The following is an 18,355-nucleotide window of genomic DNA, read 5'->3' on the forward strand; positions in this document are numbered from 1 at the left end:
ACATTTTTCTAGTACATCAGTGGTTCTCTGTAGCTGAGAACTGTGTTCAAATGAAATCTGAACTGGAAACTTGATACGTGGAATGGCTAATGTGGAACAGCTCTTTATTGAAATACACACTTGGACTCTGGAGCATTGCTGGGTACCACTCTGCTCACTCTGGAGGCCACTCTGAGGCATCTCTTATCTCTACTGTGAAAACCAGTCCTATTCTGTGAAAATTCTTCATGTTGTACCTTGGAGCTCGCAGGAAAGACCTAATGACTATTTCATTGCCTAGGCTGGGATTGATATTATAAGGATGTCACTGTCTATGTGCGGTCAGCCTCACCATTCTCCCACTCATCCAACCACAAGCTTCTATGGCTCAAAGCCAAGCTCACAAGAGAATAAAGAAGAAAATGAAAGAATCAGAAGAGGATGAAGGCAGCATGGTACAGTGGACAGAACATGTGAATTCTCATCTTAATTCTGCTCCTAACTTTAAGTGCTTTTTAGCAGGCGACCTACTTCCTTCTTTCGCGCCAGCATTTCAATTCATAATACTAAGGGTTTGGACCCCAGGTCCCCTCAGGTTCTAATAAAAAATATCCCATGAAGTCTTGATTCCCTGAAGAAGACACATAGTTTGTTTCACCTCAGACCCCAAAAGGAGGATCAGTCCTACTGTTTCACACATTCTTTCATGACCTAGTCTATAGGTGTTTTAGAAGTTTTATATGTCATGGATAGAGGGACTATGACCTGTTGAGTTGGATGAGTTATCACCATAAAGGAGTTCAGATACTTACTTTTAATCCATGATTTGGTTCATTGTGCTTAAACATTTTATTAGATTTCCTACCTTATTTTTCTGCCTTAAATATGGGGATAATAAGTGAGGAAATCTTTGGGGTGAAGAGGAGGGAGGGAAAAGACAGATAGGAGGAGGACTATGTGTATAAAAGTTGTCAGCAACTGTGTCTTGTACTAGAAGAATCAGGATAGTTTTCATTCAGATCTAAAAAGTAGGAAGAGGGGCAAAGTAGAAACCAGGAAAGGCATAGATGCTATTGACTGGCAGAGTTTTTTGTAAAATGCGACATATGTCAACTTGCCCTTGTCCTACTCTCCAACATGGGATGGGTCCTCGCAGGTCTTCTGTATCAAGTCTCACGGTCTTTGCAATCTAGCTTCTCACGGTCTTACAGAGGAGGGTGTTGAGGCCTGGCCAGGGGACTGACTTCCCCACTCATGTTGCTATATGCATCCTTCTCATAAAATGCCCTCCATTGGGAGGCAGGGGGTATGGGGGTTAAGTGGTCCTAAGATGCCCCAGCACTAGTTTGGCCTCCATCCTGGGTTCACCTAAATCATCACTAATTTGCTTGACTCTAGGGATTAGACCTAGTTGAGAAGAAACAAAGCCCTTTCCCCCCCACCAGGAATATCAGGAAAAGCAACCCATGGGCATATTTTGCTTAACAGTAGCGGCCACCATCATTCCTGGAATATACATGCTTGATGTGTTTAGAGGTCTTAAATTTAGGAAAATAATAATGAGATGTTCCAATTCAGAAGTTTCCCATGCCAGCCAGATATCGATGGACAGTTTAAGAGAAGTCTATGTTTCATTGTTTTCTTTTGTTGTATTCATTAGTGATTATATTGGGGGGTGGGACATATTAAGGAATGATTACAGCACCAGAATATATTATCTACCATATATATTAAAGCTCCATATCATTAGTTTAAATCCAAGAAAGATATAAATTGATGGAGTCTCACTGTGTTGCTTCTACCTATTCAAACCTTTTTTTTTTCATGCCATGGATGCTATCTAAAGGCATTAGAGGAGTTGGCTTGCCCAATGGCTCAGAAACCTGTTAACAGTGATTTTTTTAAAAAAAATAATAATTTTATATAGTTTATGTGTTTTTGGTAGCTCCAAGCCTGATTGCCAGAACATTCTGCTTTATAGTAATGCTCTGGCTCTACCACTAAAAGCTGTAGCATTGTGCTTTATCTCATTATCTCTAGAGTGCAGCACCTGCGATGTAGAAAAGCCTGATAAACCCAATAAATATAAATCCAGCTTACCTGAGGCTCAGTAGCATAGGGATCTCCACTACCACCCATTTCTTCATGAGGAATAGGTTTTGTTTTTGTTTTTTAAAAGATTTTATTTATTTATTCATGAGAGATGTAGAGAGAGAGAGAGAGAGGCAGAGGGAGAAGCAGCCGCCCTGCTGGGAGCCTGATGCAGGACTTGATCCCAGGACCCCAGGATCATGACCTGAGCTGAAGGTAGACACTCAACCACTGAGCCTCTCAGATGCCCCTCCCATTTTTAAAAGATTTTACTTATTTTTTCATAAGAGACACAGGGGAATAGGTTTTTTTTTTTTTTTTTAATAAAAATTCAGCTTACACTCTTATGACTACCTCACACCCTTTCTCAATGTGGGTAAGAAACCTGCATGGGCTCACACATCTATTCTTGTTCCCTGTTTTGCAATTTCGGGGAAGAAAAGGTCTTACAATAGGAGAATAGATTTAGAAATTGAATCTGAAGATGTGTCATTATTGTGGTATGAGATATCTAATTGCCCTTCTGCTGGTCAGGATATGTGTTTTTAGAGATATTATCTGTCAAGACCTTTATTTTTATTTGCAATCTAGCTTCTCGCCGTCTCCCTGACCCTGTTGTCTCTGTTTTTGCCTTCTCTTCCTTTTCTGGTTTTCTTCAACCCCTTGTATGCACACAAGTGTACACACGCTGGCTTATACAGTAGCATGGCTGATATAGACGTTCCACTTATGCAGATGTGTATATATACACAGTTACACATATACACACCTATGCCATGCACATACACACATATACAGCCCCCACATACTTACACATACACACGTGCACATGTACACATATAATGTATGCACACACAGCTGCCCAAGCATTCTGAACACTACTTAGAGGTGTGATGTGTAGTGTCTAAGGGTGTAATAGTCCTAGTTAGTATGATCTAAGTTCTAATTATCAGGATCTGTGCTAAATGTTTTGCATGTGTTATCTTAAGTAATGTTTACACTTAGGAGATGGTATTAGCCCTATCCCTGTTGAACAGATGAGGAAACTGAGGCTGAGGGGGACTTGGTAAGTTTCCCAAAATTGTATGTCTCATAACTAAGTGGTGAATACAGCTGGGTCTGTCTGGTTCCAATGCCCACACTCCTATCTACTCTGTAGTAGTATTCTGAAATAGTACCCACAAAAGATTTGGCTCCGTAAAAGAAAATACCTTCAAAATTAGATCAGTTCTTTGTACAATGCAATTTCTATCATGTGACTTCTCTAGACAAGGAGGGGACCTATTAAGATGGAAATAATCCAGACTAGAAATCAGAGCATGTAGGTCCTTCTCACTTTTTCTGTCACTTCCTGGTGACTTGGGGCAGGTCCATAAATGGGGGAAACAATGCAATTTATAACCTCATAGAAGTATGATTAAGTTCTGTTGAGATGATGCCAAATAAACCTCTTTGAAAATACGCAAAATTGTCTGCATTTGCGATATGGCTACTCTTGTTCTTTACCTCTTAGACCATCTTCTCCTCTTGTCACATTCACTTACTCATTGGCTCAGGGAGGGAAGCCATCTCAGATGGCATCTCTGGCCTCTTGTTTATTCTAGCAAACATCTGGACTGGCTTCAGTATTACCTCATTGCAAGGACATTCAGAGCCAAGATGTAGCTCTTTGTTCATGTGTGCACTTCCACTTGCTGCAAGGGCCAGTATCTTAGGCCTTCCTGGCGTTGTCATTCCCATAGCACTACCACGCATGTATCATCCATGCTAGAAGCAAGAACACGGAGATGCACAGCTGAGTTACCTTTGAGAGGTAATATTTAGAAGATAGGGACTTTAGAAAATAGGACTTATTATTACCAGTCAAGTTCTTTTTTTTTCTAGTTTGTCATTCCTGCTTTGGAAGTTGATGGACATGTGGAGGTTCACGATTGGTGAGCGTTCAAATCTTCATGCTAAATGTTAATGTGTTAATGTCTACTTTTTTGAAAGTAGTGTTTGTGATCTCTGTCACTATTTACACCATCAATTTGTACACTGGTCATGAGGGTTTCCTGAACTTTGTGTAGGCCTCAGATTATGGAGTATTTTGAGAAGGTGCTTTGACGGTAAGAGAAGTGAATGTGACTGAGATACTTCAAAGGCAATCTTATTTTATTGAGATCTTGGGAGAACCCTCCCTCTTACATTTGACTGTCTCCATAACTTCTCAAATTGAACAAGACTCCTGTGTTATAGTGATTTGTCCAAAATTTTAAAAGTGTAGTTCAACATAGAGCAGAATAAGAAATAAAGCAGCAGCCAGCAAAGTGACAGTTTTTGAAAAAATAAAGCAAACAAAACAAATCTTTGTGCCAGCCCTATCCTAAGCACTCATTTATTTTTGGCAGTTGAAATCTTTGAAAAACACAAGTTAGCTGGTCCATTGCACTTACAGGCTTCAGATTACTGGCAAGTTGACTGGAAAGGCTGTTGGTTAGGAGTGGCAGGACACATAGATCATGGTGAGAAAAATTGTAATGAACTAATATCCCTTACTTCTAGAATAGAGGCAATGGTAGCTGTGCTGCCTAATTTCGTGATGTTGTGTATTAGATGAGATATCAGTGAAAATGCTTTGTTACATTTCCAAACATTAGCTGGTATCCATGTATCTTTTGGCAAAATGTCTCCTTATGAGCCTCAGGGAGCTTGCTGTATCTGGAGAAAGAAACTGGGTCATAGGATTTTTCAGTAAGAATCGCATAAATTTCTACATAGAGAAGTAGTGTCCAAACTATGAACTCTTATAGAGAGTTCATATTCCATTATTAAATTTAATAATAAACCTAGTTGCTTATAAAGCACCTAGTATTTCCAAATATTTTAAAATATTTTGGCTCCTCATCAAACTAATAGATATATATGGAACAGATTCTATGTTAGTTACCAGGCTGTAAAAAATAAACCTTCCCTTTAGGAGCTTACCTTTAGTAAAGAAATTATAATATATGCACTAAGAGAGAATCTAGAAAAGTATCCACAAGAGGAGAATGGAAAATATATACCTTGTGTGTGTTGGTGGTTGGAGGGATGGTGATGGCTGTTGAAGTTACTTTCTGCTAAAGAGATTATTCTCTCCTAAAAATGTCCCACCTGCACTGACCTTTATTTACTGATCAACTATGGGCATTTAATAATGTCACTGGGAATGATGCTCCAGGAGCAGAGATGTAAGCAATTTCAGGGAATCCTGTGCAAACAATTTAGCTTTGTTTGGGGAGTAGAGTAGGCACAGAGAGGAGTGGTAAAAGCTCAGATTAGAAAGATGTGATACCATCTTGGAGGTCCTTACACATCAGGTGGAGGAGCTTGTGTAAATAGTTTGAATATTAACTGGTTATCTGAAGGAGAAGTGTATGGTGTCTGTGAAGCCTTCCCCTACTTGCTGCTTCAGTTTCTCCATCTGTCAAATGAGGGTTTTTACTTTTTAACCTCCAAGTTGTGACTCTGATCTCTGATGTTTCATAAATCTTTGAATTATTACATCTTAGCCTCCCATGGGGATTACTTATTCAGTACCTATAACTGCAGTGGTTTCTGTTGTAGATGGACAGTAGTATTTGCTAGATGCTAGGGACCCATTAGTGGGTAAGCTCACGCTCTGAGAAACGCAGTGTGAACTAGAGCTGGAAAAATAGTCTTGTGTTGCCTCTTCTGAAATCTGTATGGTCTAGAAAACTCCATGAGAAGTAAGTAGAGAAAGCCTTAAGGACCATCATCAGCTCATGAAACTCATGAGCAAAGACCAGAGAGTGGGAGTGAGCTTGGCTGATGTATTAGTTTTCTATTATTCCTATAACAATACCACAAATTTGGTGACTTACAACAACACATTTCTTTATTATCTTAAAGTTCTGTAGTTTAGAAGTCCAGTACATGTCTCTTCACCTAAAGGGGTTAGCAGAACTGTATTCTTATCTGGATGTGCTAGGGGACCGTTTCCCTGGCTTTTCAAGCTTCCAGAGGCCCACATTCCCTGGCTTCTGGCCTGTTCTTCTCCAAAGGAAATTCCCAACCCTTCCAAAGCCAGGACCATTGCATCCCTCTGACCACAGCTGGAAAAGGTTCTCTGCTTTCAAGAAGTCATGTGATCAGGCTAGGCCCACCTAGATAATCCAGAATAACCTCTGCATTTCAAAAATCTTTACCTTAATCACATCTGTGAAGTCCCTTTTGCCAAAGTGAAGTGCCATATTTATAGGCTCTGGGAGTTAGACTGTGGACATCTGTGGGTGGATTGTTGTCCTGCCTTCCATAGCCTGTTTACAGGAATGTAAGTAATTACATGTTGTTAGTGCACAGATACTGAGGGTGTCAATGAGAAGAGATGAAATAGCCAGATCATGAAGTGTGGTTTTTTTTGTGCTTGATGTAAAGAGTTCTGAAGTTATTCCAATGGCAATAGGGAACTGTTCAGGTCTTTTCAGCACAGAGATATTTCATCTGTAATGAACTACTCAAGTGAGCAGCTCTGTGGTACCCCAGAACCCTTTCCATTTCTTTCTATGGGAAAATTAAATCTATCTTTTGACTCAATATACTGGGACACAATTCAGTGCCATCTGCATATCATTAATATTCTCTCCCTTTTTGCCATGTTCTTTTCTACATTATCTCCCTACTTGGTTTTTCTGGAGCCTGAGGGAATGCCATTCATGGTCTATGATTTGGGTAAAAAGTTCGGGAAGGTTTTCATTGGGCAAAGGTGTTTCAGGTTTTGGAATCTTGAATTCGATTGCAGCAAGAGGTATTTAGGAGGAAAAAAAAAGATGCCTGTTCCTTGGAAGAGCGGCACATTGCATCTGCTTTCTGGAGCTTGACAGAGCCTGAGTGAGGAGGGGGATAGCCTCTTCATATACTCAACCCTGGTGTAACACCCAGTTTTCTCTGGGGTCCCCAAGGAGCAGATCTAGGATGTCTAATGAAAGAATTGGCACTGACTCTCTGTACCCTGAATGTACGAGTGGGCAGTTGATGTGTGTGCTTGTGCTTGTTCAAGAATGATTCGTAATGCACAGGAGGAGCTGGTGAATAGAGGAAGCCTAGTAAATTGAAAGATTCTCCTGATAGAACAGGGAAATTGAGATTTATTGTTCAGTCAGTTCCAATTACATTGTTGTGTTGCAGAGGGAAGCAGCTAAACAGGACATTGGCTTGTAACACCACCAACGTGGAGTCAGCCTCAAAGGAGATGATTGTCAGAGCAGTGTTTAGTGCCCGAGCTTCTACCAAATGAGTCACTTATGAGAAGATATCTTGACACAGCATCAAGGTGCTCGCATTATATCTGATCACAGAAATGTTAATGCAGAATAGCACACTGGCTTTGATCTTCATGGGATTGCGGGCTGGTGAATAAAGATAGGGTGTATTTTTAAAGGTCATCTCTACTACTTAGGAGGAAACACATTTCATGCATGTGTGAGACTGCCTATCAAGATGGGAAATGAGTCCATTTGAAGGAAAAGTGCAAATTATTTTCTCAGTGTGAAGTTCGTGTGTGTTTGCATGTTTGTGTAGGAATTTCATGTGTGTGCATGTGCAAGAGTCTTGTGTGTGTGTATGTGTGTACGCACATGTGGTTCTGGAAGAGTTTAGCATCCTTAATTGTTGTTACTTCTGTGTTGTAGCTGATCCTGTCTAACACCCGCTGTGGTACGCAGTGAGGAAAAACCTTCTATCTCCCACTTTAGATGTTAATGATGTGGCATAATTTTACAGAAGAGGCACACGATTTCAAATGTGACTTCTTTCCTAACTTGTAAGTAGAGTTGACAGCAGTGAATTAATCTCCTCTGTGTAAACTCAGAAGGAGTATCTTGTGAATGAGTGGTAGTTGACTTTATACCAGTGAATGTTAGAGAGTGGAGGTGAATCATTCTGTATTTGGATGATGAGGAACACCCCGTAGGGTTGAGGCCTCTTGTCCGAGGTCATGCAGTAGGTCAGCAGCACTGCCAGGACTAGAGTTAGCATCACCTGATTCCCGGTTACGTCCTAGTCCGGCACAGCTGCCTCCCACGTTTGACAGTCTGTGACTCACAGTCCAAATCTATGGTGATGTATAATATTTTACTTTGATTCTAAATCAACAAGCCACTTTTAGAAGTGCTTACACTGCTGCATTACATTTCACGCTATTCTTATGGATTCTTCAAGTTGAATCTTACTTCTAGAACTCCAGTAGGAGTGACCAGAGTACAGCAGTGCCCCTCTTATCCATGGTTGTGCTTCCCGCAATTTCAGTTACCTGTGGTCAACATTGGTCCAGAAGTAGATGATCCTCCTTCTGGCCTACTGTTAGGTCAGTAGTGTTACATCAATGTTACATCACAATGCCTATGTCACTCACCTCATTTCATATCATCACATAGGCATTTTATCCTCTCACATCATCACAAGAAGAAGGGTGAGTACAGTCCAATACAGTATTTTGGGAGAGAAAGAGAAAGACTGCATTCACATAACTTTTATTATAGTCTAATGTTACAGTTGTTCTACTTTATTATTTGCTATCATTGCCTATCTCTTACTGTGTATAATTTATAAATTAAACTTTATCATAGTTTTGTATAAATAGAAAAAAAAGACATGGTGTATATTCTGCTCAGTATTATACATAGTTTCAGGCATCCACTGGGGGCCTTGGAATGTATCCCCTGTGAATAAAGGGAGGATTATTGTATTATGACAAATATTTTATGAACACCCATGAATGGCAAGCTCCCTAGAAGGTGAAGGTGTAGGTTTGAATAAAAGAAAATGTATTTCCTTAAACAACTCATATCACTCTGGGGAGACTGGGGAGAGAAATAATAAGCAGATAAAGAAGTAATGTTAAGTCTGATGGAGCTAAGTGTTGTAGAGGAAAGGTAAGATAACCGGGCTGGAGGAGTACTTCAGTAAGAGTGCAGTAATCCTTGTCATTTTATATAAGGGAGTCAGAGAAGGCCTGATGAGAGGGTGATATTTAAGCAGAAATCTCAAGTAGGCAAGAGAGTGAGCCACACAGGTATCTGGGACAGAGGGATGTATGATCCAAACAATGGAGAGCGCCAGTGTGGAAGCTCTGGGAGAGAGGAGCATGGCAGGCAGCTGGCCTGTTTCAGAAAAAGTGGCCAAGGGTAGCTGGAGCTGAGTGGTCTTCAAGAGAGTAAGCAAAGATGGGGTCAGGGACGTATCAGACCCTTGCTCATCACATAGGAGCTTATAGGCTACTGTAAGCACTTGACTCTTCCTCCCAGTGAGATGGGAGCATTTGGAGTCATGTGGTCCAACTTAAAAACACTCTGGCTTTGTGAGAGTAGAATGTAGGCTCCAGTGACTATGCAAACTAGAAATGATATTTGGTTGGTTGGTATGGAGCAGTTGCTAAGCAGTAGTGGGGGTCTGGATGTATTTTGATGGTAGCATCAACAAGTTTTGTGGCCAGATGTCATATAAAATACAAGAGCACAAGAAGAGTCAATGACTGCTAGGTTTTTAGCCTGAGCTATGAACAATGGACATGCAGTTAAGTGAGATGCTAGGAAGACAGCAAGAGAATTGGTTTTGGTTTTGAGTTTTTCCATTCCAAATCAGAAATTTGGTTTCGGGTATGTTACATTTGAGCTGTTAGACTTGCAAATAATGGTTGAGTAGATGGTTGTGTATTTGAGTCTGGGGCTCAAGGGCAAAGTCTTGACTTGCTGTAGATTTAAGAGTCCGTAGATATGAACTTAAAACTTTTATACTGCGTGACATCACCTAAGGTGATGGATTAAGCCCTGAGCCAGTATTTTGATGTCTCAGGGAGACACAGAGAAACCATTAAGGTAAGTCATGAGCAAGGAGACATAAACGTAGAGGGAGAATCAAGGAACAGTGCTCTCCAGAAACAGAGTAAAAAAATGTGCTTCAAAACTGAATGAGTGATCAAGTTCTCTGCACAGTAGGATCAGATGCCAGGAGGATTGAAGCGTGGACCACTGGATTTAGATCTTTGGTGAAGGTTGTCTTAACATAAACAGGTCTCAGCACTCTTGTGAGCTTTTGGCTCACACTTGCTTTGCTTTTCCTTTGTCCAGGGGGAACCCACGCTAAATAATGTTTAGCTGCCAGGGCTCTGGAGTCACAATGCCAATTCCATATTTCTAATCCTTTAAGCTTACACAGCTTATTTGGCCTTCCTCTATGGTTTTTTTTTTTTAATTTAAGATTTATTTATCTTGAGAGAGAGAACATGTGTGAGCAGAGGGAGGGGCAGAGGGAAAGAATCTTAGACTCTCCACTAAGTGGGGAGCCTGATTTGGGGCTCAGTCTCAGAACTCTGAGATCACGACCTGAGCCCAAATCAAGAGTCAGATGTTCCAGTGACCGAGCCACCCAGGCACCCCTATGCTTCTTTTTTTAAGAAAGGAAATGACCTCATGGTGTTGGGAGGATTGGATGAGATAAATGCTTAGCATGGTATCTGCAACATCGCAAATGACCAATAAATTGTAGCTCTAATGATCAAGAATAAAACAATCAGTAAAATTAATGTAAATGAACCTGCCTTATATTTTCTTTTTTATCCTCAAAATCACATATCTCTCTAGAGTTGCACCTGAATTGGATATTAGCCTATTTTATGTCCTCTATTTGTTTTACTTTGGGGCATTTTCTCATCATTACATGAATTGACCACATTGTAATCTACTAGTTCTCTCCTCTAAATTGTGAGCTCCCTGAGAAGCCATATGCTGCCCATACCTCAAAACTTAATGCAGAGTTTGGCAGATTTGGCACTTCAGACTTAAAATAGTATCTGAAGGTCCTGGTGACTGATCAGAGTGTCAACTGCACAGAAGTTCCAATACTCAATGCAGTAATACTGGAATAGCATCTTAATTGCTGGAATTTCTTACAAATGAATTTTGATTTCTTAAAATAATTTTTCAGTATCTTTTTGATCTATCTTTCCCTTCCTCTATAGATTATTTCCCAAGTAAGCCTTGTGCTTTTCTCACCCCTGTAAGGCTCCTTGAGGTGTACTATTCAGGACAGCTGACTTTTGGGGTTGGCAGTTTTATTATGTGATGGACACTTACATGACAACCACACATTCTTTCTCTGTCTAGTACCTAAAACTTAAAATAAGGCCTTTATTTTGAATTTTCCCCATTCATAGCTCCAGAGATTCAAATAATGATATCTTTATTTTAGAAGTATGTTTGTGAATTGGGGGGGGGGGGTGAAAAGGGAGGGGGTGGTTGATAGCTGTTTCCGTTCTGTTCTTTGAAATATAGGAGTAAAGATAACTCTTTACAAATCTGAATATGTGTTTGTTGGATTCTTGAAGCAGGGTTTTAAATCTAAATCAACTCTGGGTGAGGCAGAGTATGGTAAGCAACAACTACAGCAATGGGTGGTGTATTTTAAGAGCTCTGTCTCTTGACATAGTGAGATACCATGAACAAATATCTGCTCCAGTTCCAGTACCTTCCTTTCCCAGTTCAGAAAATGTTAACATGTGTTTTTTGGCTTTTTCACATAGCTCTAGTCTACGTGGCAGGGGTAATATGTTCATCTTCTCAGTTTGCAATGTGAGGAGTAGGAAGTTTCTACTGAAAAGGCTGTGACCATACTTCCCATTAACCAGCCCTTCCTTAGAGCACTGTGTAGCCTGTGCCCCTATCACAGGAGCTTGGCTAACATGACCACCTGAGTAAGGGTAAGTCAAGAAGAACCTGAGGGAGGCCAGAGATTGAGGAAGTCTCAACTTATTGTTGCTAATGCCATAATTTGTTCAAGTGTGTAGAATTGTGCTCGTGGTATTCTGGTATCCTCTTCTCTGCTTGTAATCATGCAATTAGCAGAAAAACAAGGGCCATGAGAATAGCCCAGTTTTAGTACTTTAGGTCAGAAATTGTCAAACAAGGGCAGAAAAGCGAATGGACTTGTGCAAGATCTCACAGGCCAGTAAAGAATGGATATTATCAATATTCTTTTTTTAAAAAAAGATATATCTGTTTATTAGAGAGAGCATGCTAGGTGGTGGGAGGGGTAGAAGGAAAGGGAGAGAGAAACTTGATGGGGGGTTCTATCTAATGATCCTGAAATTACAACCTGAGCCAAAACTAAGAGGTGAATGCTTAAGTGACTGAGTCACCCAGGTGCCCTATCGATATATTTTTTCAAGTCTTTATGCAAATCCCAATTAGTTAATATACAGTGTAATACTAGTCTCAGGTATATAATTAGGGAATCAACAATTCCATACAACACTCAGTGCTCATCATAACAAGTGCACCCCTCCATCCCCATCAATTTTTTTTTTCCCATCAATTTTTTTTTAAAGATTTATTTGAGAGAGTGTGTGGGGGAAGGTGCAGAAGGAGAGGGAGAGAAAGAATCTCAAGCAGACTCCCACTGAGCGAGGAGCCCATCACAGGTCTTGAATATCAGGACCCTGAGATCATTACCTGAGCCAAAATCAAGAGCCAGATGCTTAACCACTGAGCCACCCCGGCACCCACCCCCATCAGTATTCTTGAGAAGAAAGCAAGCCAAGTGTGTGTGTACACGTGCTTGTTTACTTCTACATAGACAGACAGACAAAATATGTTCTCCAGTCCTAGCCAGTAAGTTCCTTGCCTCCTTCTTAGTTCTTTTGTTCTTCCTTAGAAACACAAGCCTTTGTCTTAAATGGACTCTGTAATTTGGGAAAAACTATTAGATACTAGGAGTATCAGGATGAAAATCTGTATTTTCATACCTAATTTTTATACCTGATGGTGCTACAGTTTACTGAGTTCATAATCCCTTCTACTGCACACATCTCCAGTGGTCTCTCTAATTTCTAGCTCTTAGTCTGTAGCTACCCATAATGCCTCATCACTATCTACCTGCCATTCTCATCCTTGGGACTTGTCTCCCTCCCCATCTGACTTGATGTATGCATTTCTTCTGGCACTTGTCATGTTCTGCACTCTGGTACCACGAAGGTCAGCTGTGTACCTTCTCTTCCTCTGATAAGAGATATAAGACAGGAAACATAAATAGTGGGGAGAGTGTTTATGTGTGCTTCCATTTCTGGTTTTCCATTGTATCTAGTACATTCTGACTTAGTATGGGTTAGGCCCTCAGTGAATGTTTGCTGAACAAATGAAGGCAATTGGGGGAAAAAAATAAGACCCTCAATCCTTAAAACAAGGCAGTGAATAGAGTTACCAGAACTGCTAGGTCATAGTTATTTTGACATTTTTACCTCCCACTTGCTGTTCTAAATAAAAGCAAAATAAAACCATAGGTTCTCTAAATGTCAAAAATGAATATAATGATCTAAAGTACAATGGGTCACACTGATTACATTTGATTAACTTTCTGTCTACTGAGAGACATGTATATAACTGCTTTTCTCAGAGTAGCAGTGCCTTTGTTCTATTCTGAATTCAGGGGGAAAAGAGGAGTTATTGATAAAACAAAGATCTTGACTTTGTCTCAAATAGAAGACAAAGAAGGTATTACAGAGATTCGGAAGCAAAATATCTGGATTCTAGTATACGCTCTGCCTCTATCTGGCGCTGTGTCCTTCAACATGTCCCTGTTTCTGCCTGGGCCTTAGTCTCCCCAGATGTCACATGCGGAAGCTGAAGTGGTATAATTGCCAGTGCTTCTTCCAGCCTGGAATTCTAGGCTGGGATTGAGAAGTAATTCCTTCCGATGACATATGGCCCAACCTTCAGCTCTTAATTGGCCCACCATCATGATCACAAGTACCTGATTATTCACACACTTTTGAATATATGAATTGCATAAAGCTGTTCAATGATGGTGAAAATTGAGTCCTAAATATTCTATCAGATGTATATGTAATGTAACCTATTCAGGATCTCATTAGAGTGTAAAATGATATGTGAAATATGCACCAAGCGAGAAAAGACTTAGAACATTATGAAAACGGAGTAATACAATTTGATTTTTATGAGTTAAGGATGATGGTATAATAAGAGCTTCAGTTATATGAAGGCTGGAGCTGAAGTATGTAGAGCTGTGTCTAGTAGGGAAAACCAATGAGAATGCGTTGTTTTCATTCTTGTCTTTCAGTATTCACAGAATCAACTATTTCACTCGGAACTAGAAAACAAAGCTGCTTATTAGCTTCTTTGTTTGAGCCATTCTGACTCTTCACCCACACCAGTTATATTTATACTTATGCATATTTTATTATTCTTTTGCCATGCCAGTACCACAAAGAGAAATATTTGTACGTTGAGAAAGGTACCCAGAATCCCCCAATTTTGCATCAGAAAAAATAAAAACACTTACCTCACATAAACTCACTTCAGAAAATGTGAATGTAACACTGTTCCTCAAACCACTTTCTCCTCTGAATGCCAGTTGTGCACACAGCAGCTCTACTGACCTCCCGTGTCCAGTATCTGAGACCCTTACCATCTACCGGGCTGGGGCTGGTGCGGGCATTTATGCAGCCAAGCAGAATGAGCTCATGCTTGCACTCTGCTAACTGGGACCTGGATTCTCCATCTACCACTCAGCAGCTTGTGAATGCTGGAGGGATGCTTAACTTCTGTAGATCCTCATTTTCCCATCGGTAGTAAGAGAGGAATAATTTTGTTTACATTATGACATGGCTAGAATTACGAGAGAGAATGCATAGATGGTCTTCAACTCGGGGACTGGCTCCTAGTAGATACAGCTTTATTTCTCCTCTTTTGGGTTGCCTGGGGTGTCTTTCCCCTGGTTTTTCTCTGTGTTATGCTACCCCCCTGAGGGTCTAACACTGTTCTGAGAAGGAGAGGAAAATAGCCTACAGTCATCCTGGAGGATTCCTTCTAGTTTAATGAGGCCTCAAATCACTACCCAGTAATCTCTGCCCTCCATTTCCCTGTGTGTTTCTTAGGCTTCTCTTGTTTCATAGTCTCATACGAATGGAGTGTGGGATCCCAAAGACCTGGATTCCAGTCTTAACTCTCAAAATTACCTACTTATTGATCAATGCCAATTCATTTCCTTCTCTATATTGAAATGAGAGTCCTATCCCTTAAGTCTCTCTTAGAGCTGCATGGAGTGTTCACATTCATTCACTTAACCCTTAGTTTATTAGATGCTCAAGTATTGAGGGTATCCATTTCTGTTTTCTTCCTTTTCTATGACTCAAAATTTATGTATTCCCACTGTTACCCTGAAATAGTAAACATTTCTGAGCCTGGCAGATCTAGAGGCCCTTGGAAAGCTAATGTTCCTTCTTGATAATGACAATTTAGTGCTTTCACTTAATACCTTAATATTTACAGAGTTTTTTTTCATTTATTCATTAGTGTTGAAATCTCTCAATAAGTCCTGAAGATGGGGATTCTTATGTACATTGTGAGAGATGAGAAAATAGGCTGAAATTTGAAATGATGTGCTCTGGGAACACCTGGGTCATGCATTGGTTAAGCATCCAACTCTTGATTTTGGCTCAGGTCATGATCTCAGGGTTGTGAGTTCGATGCCTGCATTGGGCTTCTTGCACAGCAGGGAATCTGCTTGAGATTCTCTCTCTGCCCCTCCCTGTCCACTCTCTCTCTCTCTCACTCTCTCTCAAAAATAAATAAATAAATCTTTAAAAAAAGAAAAGAAAAGAAATACTGTACTCTGGAGTCCTATAGTAAGTTTCACGTAGCCTAGATTTCATGCAGCGGCCTTTTCCCCATCTAATACCCTGACCTCTGTTCTGAATGTAAATGGGACTTCCAGCCTGGGTTAGGATGTCTGTGTGCTCCTTAGTTCCTAAGAAAATCTGTCTTTTCTTGCAGGAGAATAAAATGAGACTTGGAAGCATTTTCTTAAGCCTATAGGATCTGCATTTGCCTCCCTTTCTTATATCCCTAACCTTAAATTCCTTCTTAAGCAACAAGAATATTTTACTCAGTGTAGAAATTCACCATTGCCATTGGCTTCTTCAGAGCTTAGTAGTGCGCATTTTTTCATTATGATGGGCAGGCAGTCACTGTAAAAGAAAGTGTACTTGTTTTAATGAGCACTCTTGATTTTTTCCCCTTCTTTTTAATGGAATGCCATCTGTATGCATTGATCCATTGAGCTTGTCAGTACATGTCCCTGTCACTCCTCAAGGTGTATGGGAACAACATCTTATAGATAGACCACTGGACAAATCAGAAGAGTGGATTCCCAACCCACTTCTTCCACTAGTTATTTGACTTTGGGATATCACTTCATTTCTCTGAACATCTAGCTTATCTTTTATGAAGGAACAAACTAGATCATTTCTAAGGTTCAACTGCAGTGTTTGGTAGATTCTCCAGCCTGTTGATCTCCTTCCTAATTATTGAGTACCGACTATGTGCAATATAATGAAAGCATGAAGTTTGGAGGAGGGAGACATCCAGAAAAGGAAACTGTATGAGTAATGATATGGCAGTTTGAAAGTACACATTCTGCTGAGAATGGAGCATCACTGAGTATCACAGTGCATGGCACTGAGCAGGTGGACAGGAGATTGTGTGGAAGGACAGTTTGGGCTGAGTTTAGAGGACCTCCATAGTGTGTACTGCACATGAACGGACATACACATACATTACCCCTTTCTAGGATCTCCTGACTATCGCTCTTCTTACTTTGGCAAGCAGATAAACTGCCAGGATTAAGTAGATTTGTACATTTGAGAAGGAATTCCTTCAAAGAGATGGGGTACATCAGGTGGACTAGAAATTTCGATCCCATTATCAGTATCATTTTGGATTTTAAGAGTTTATCACCCCTGTTGGCTGTGACTTCTTGCAAGACAGGGATTTTTATATATTCTTTCTTGAATTTCCAACAGCAAGCCTCGTCCCACCATAGTTGGTGCTCACTAGTAAAAGCTTGTTGCATTGAATGGCTGCCTAGTTACATTCCTAGGGGGAAAGAAGGTAGTTTTTCTCATGTACAGTAAATAGAGGAATTTTGTTTAAAGGAACTACCAGTAACGAAAAAACTGCAGTGGAAAAATTGACAGCCTGGATCTATAATCTAAGTGACCTGACAATTAAAAGAACTTATTACTGTCAGCCTGCCAGATGGATCTCCTTGAAATGTAACGTGCAGTGCTTCTGAACACGATTCAAGTGCAAGCTTCCTTTTCTCCTCGCTTCATGTTTGTTGAGTTTGGGAAAGAAGCAGTTTTATTTGAACTAAACCCACTCATTTCAAGTGTGTTTAATGACAGCAGTATGTGACAGATAAAATAAAATCCTACGGCCTCATTTGATGTTTGTTTTAATTCCAGACCTTAGTGGAAAGAGGATAAAATGACGTGGTTCAAATAGAGGAGTTAAATTATCTATTATTCCAAACTTATCTATTTCTCTCCAGGGAAATTTAAGAGGTCAAATAATATAGATAATAATAGTGGTTGTAGTTGAGATTAATAGAGTGCTTCATAGCTTGTAGTGGATATGTATTCTTCTTACTCTACCTTCACATTGAGTCTGTGAGTTTGCCTGGCCAGACACTATCATCCTGGTATTACACATAATTTTGAGTGAGTTGCCCCAAATCCTAACTGGGTCTCATTCTTGGTCCTTTTGATTTTGAATCCAGTGATTCCCTCCATTGATCAGTGCTGGCCCACCAGTCACATGTGTGTGCAGTACATTGGAGGACATAGGGTCAGTTGTGTTTCTTAACTTTATGGAAACACTATATGTATGGAATATGTGAATAAATTATCATCACAACATATTCCAGCAATCAGAAGTATGTAGAATAGAATTTAAAAGCATTCCTTCACTTCCCACTCTGTTAATTTCTGCTCTACTCTCCTCCAACTCCATTCTTTTCCATAATCAGTATTGTTGGTTTGTCGTGCATCTTTACAATCTTTTAACAGTACATAAAGACACATGCCTATGAGCATGACTATATAGGTAATATTTATTTTAAACACAAATGTTATATTATCTCCAATTTACCCTTTGCTTCCAGATCTTTTCGTGCCATAAACAGAGACTTGCCATATCATTTTTAATACCTGTCCTCTACCCATAGCATGAGTATACCATCACTTGTTTCTTCTACTGTTGGGCATTAAGGGTTGGCATTTCTTTATTATAAATATTAAGATGAGCTTTCTTACATGTATATCTTTGTGTTTGTGTGAATCTAGAATTAGGCATCCAGAACTGGAACTACTTCTTTGGTCAGGTTTTTTTTTTTTCTTTTTTTGACTTTTAAAAGATTTATTTATTTATATGAGCGAGACAGAGCGTGCAAG

At 40.0% G+C, this 18,355-nt stretch overlaps 1 protein-coding gene and 1 long non-coding RNA gene across 10 annotated transcripts in view; one reads left to right on the plus strand and one right to left on the minus strand.

Annotated features, from left to right (window-relative positions):
* Positions 1 to 18,355, plus strand: part of LOC478670 (LIM domain containing preferred translocation partner in lipoma) — a 603,162-nt gene that overhangs the window by 280,553 nt on the left and 304,254 nt on the right. The window lies entirely within an intron of this gene.
* LOC102156479 lies at positions 4,214 to 8,431 on the minus strand. Its single transcript, XR_005383899.1, has 3 exons — positions 8,363 to 8,431; positions 6,261 to 6,371; positions 4,214 to 4,770 (listed from the first exon to the last, which is right to left on the minus strand). It is a non-coding gene; the product is annotated as an uncharacterized LOC102156479 (long non-coding RNA).

Source organism: Canis lupus, chromosome 34 (genome assembly GCF_011100685.1).
Source record: "Canis lupus familiaris isolate Mischka breed German Shepherd chromosome 34, alternate assembly UU_Cfam_GSD_1.0, whole genome shotgun sequence".
NCBI lineage: Eukaryota > Metazoa > Chordata > Mammalia > Carnivora > Canidae > Canis > Canis lupus.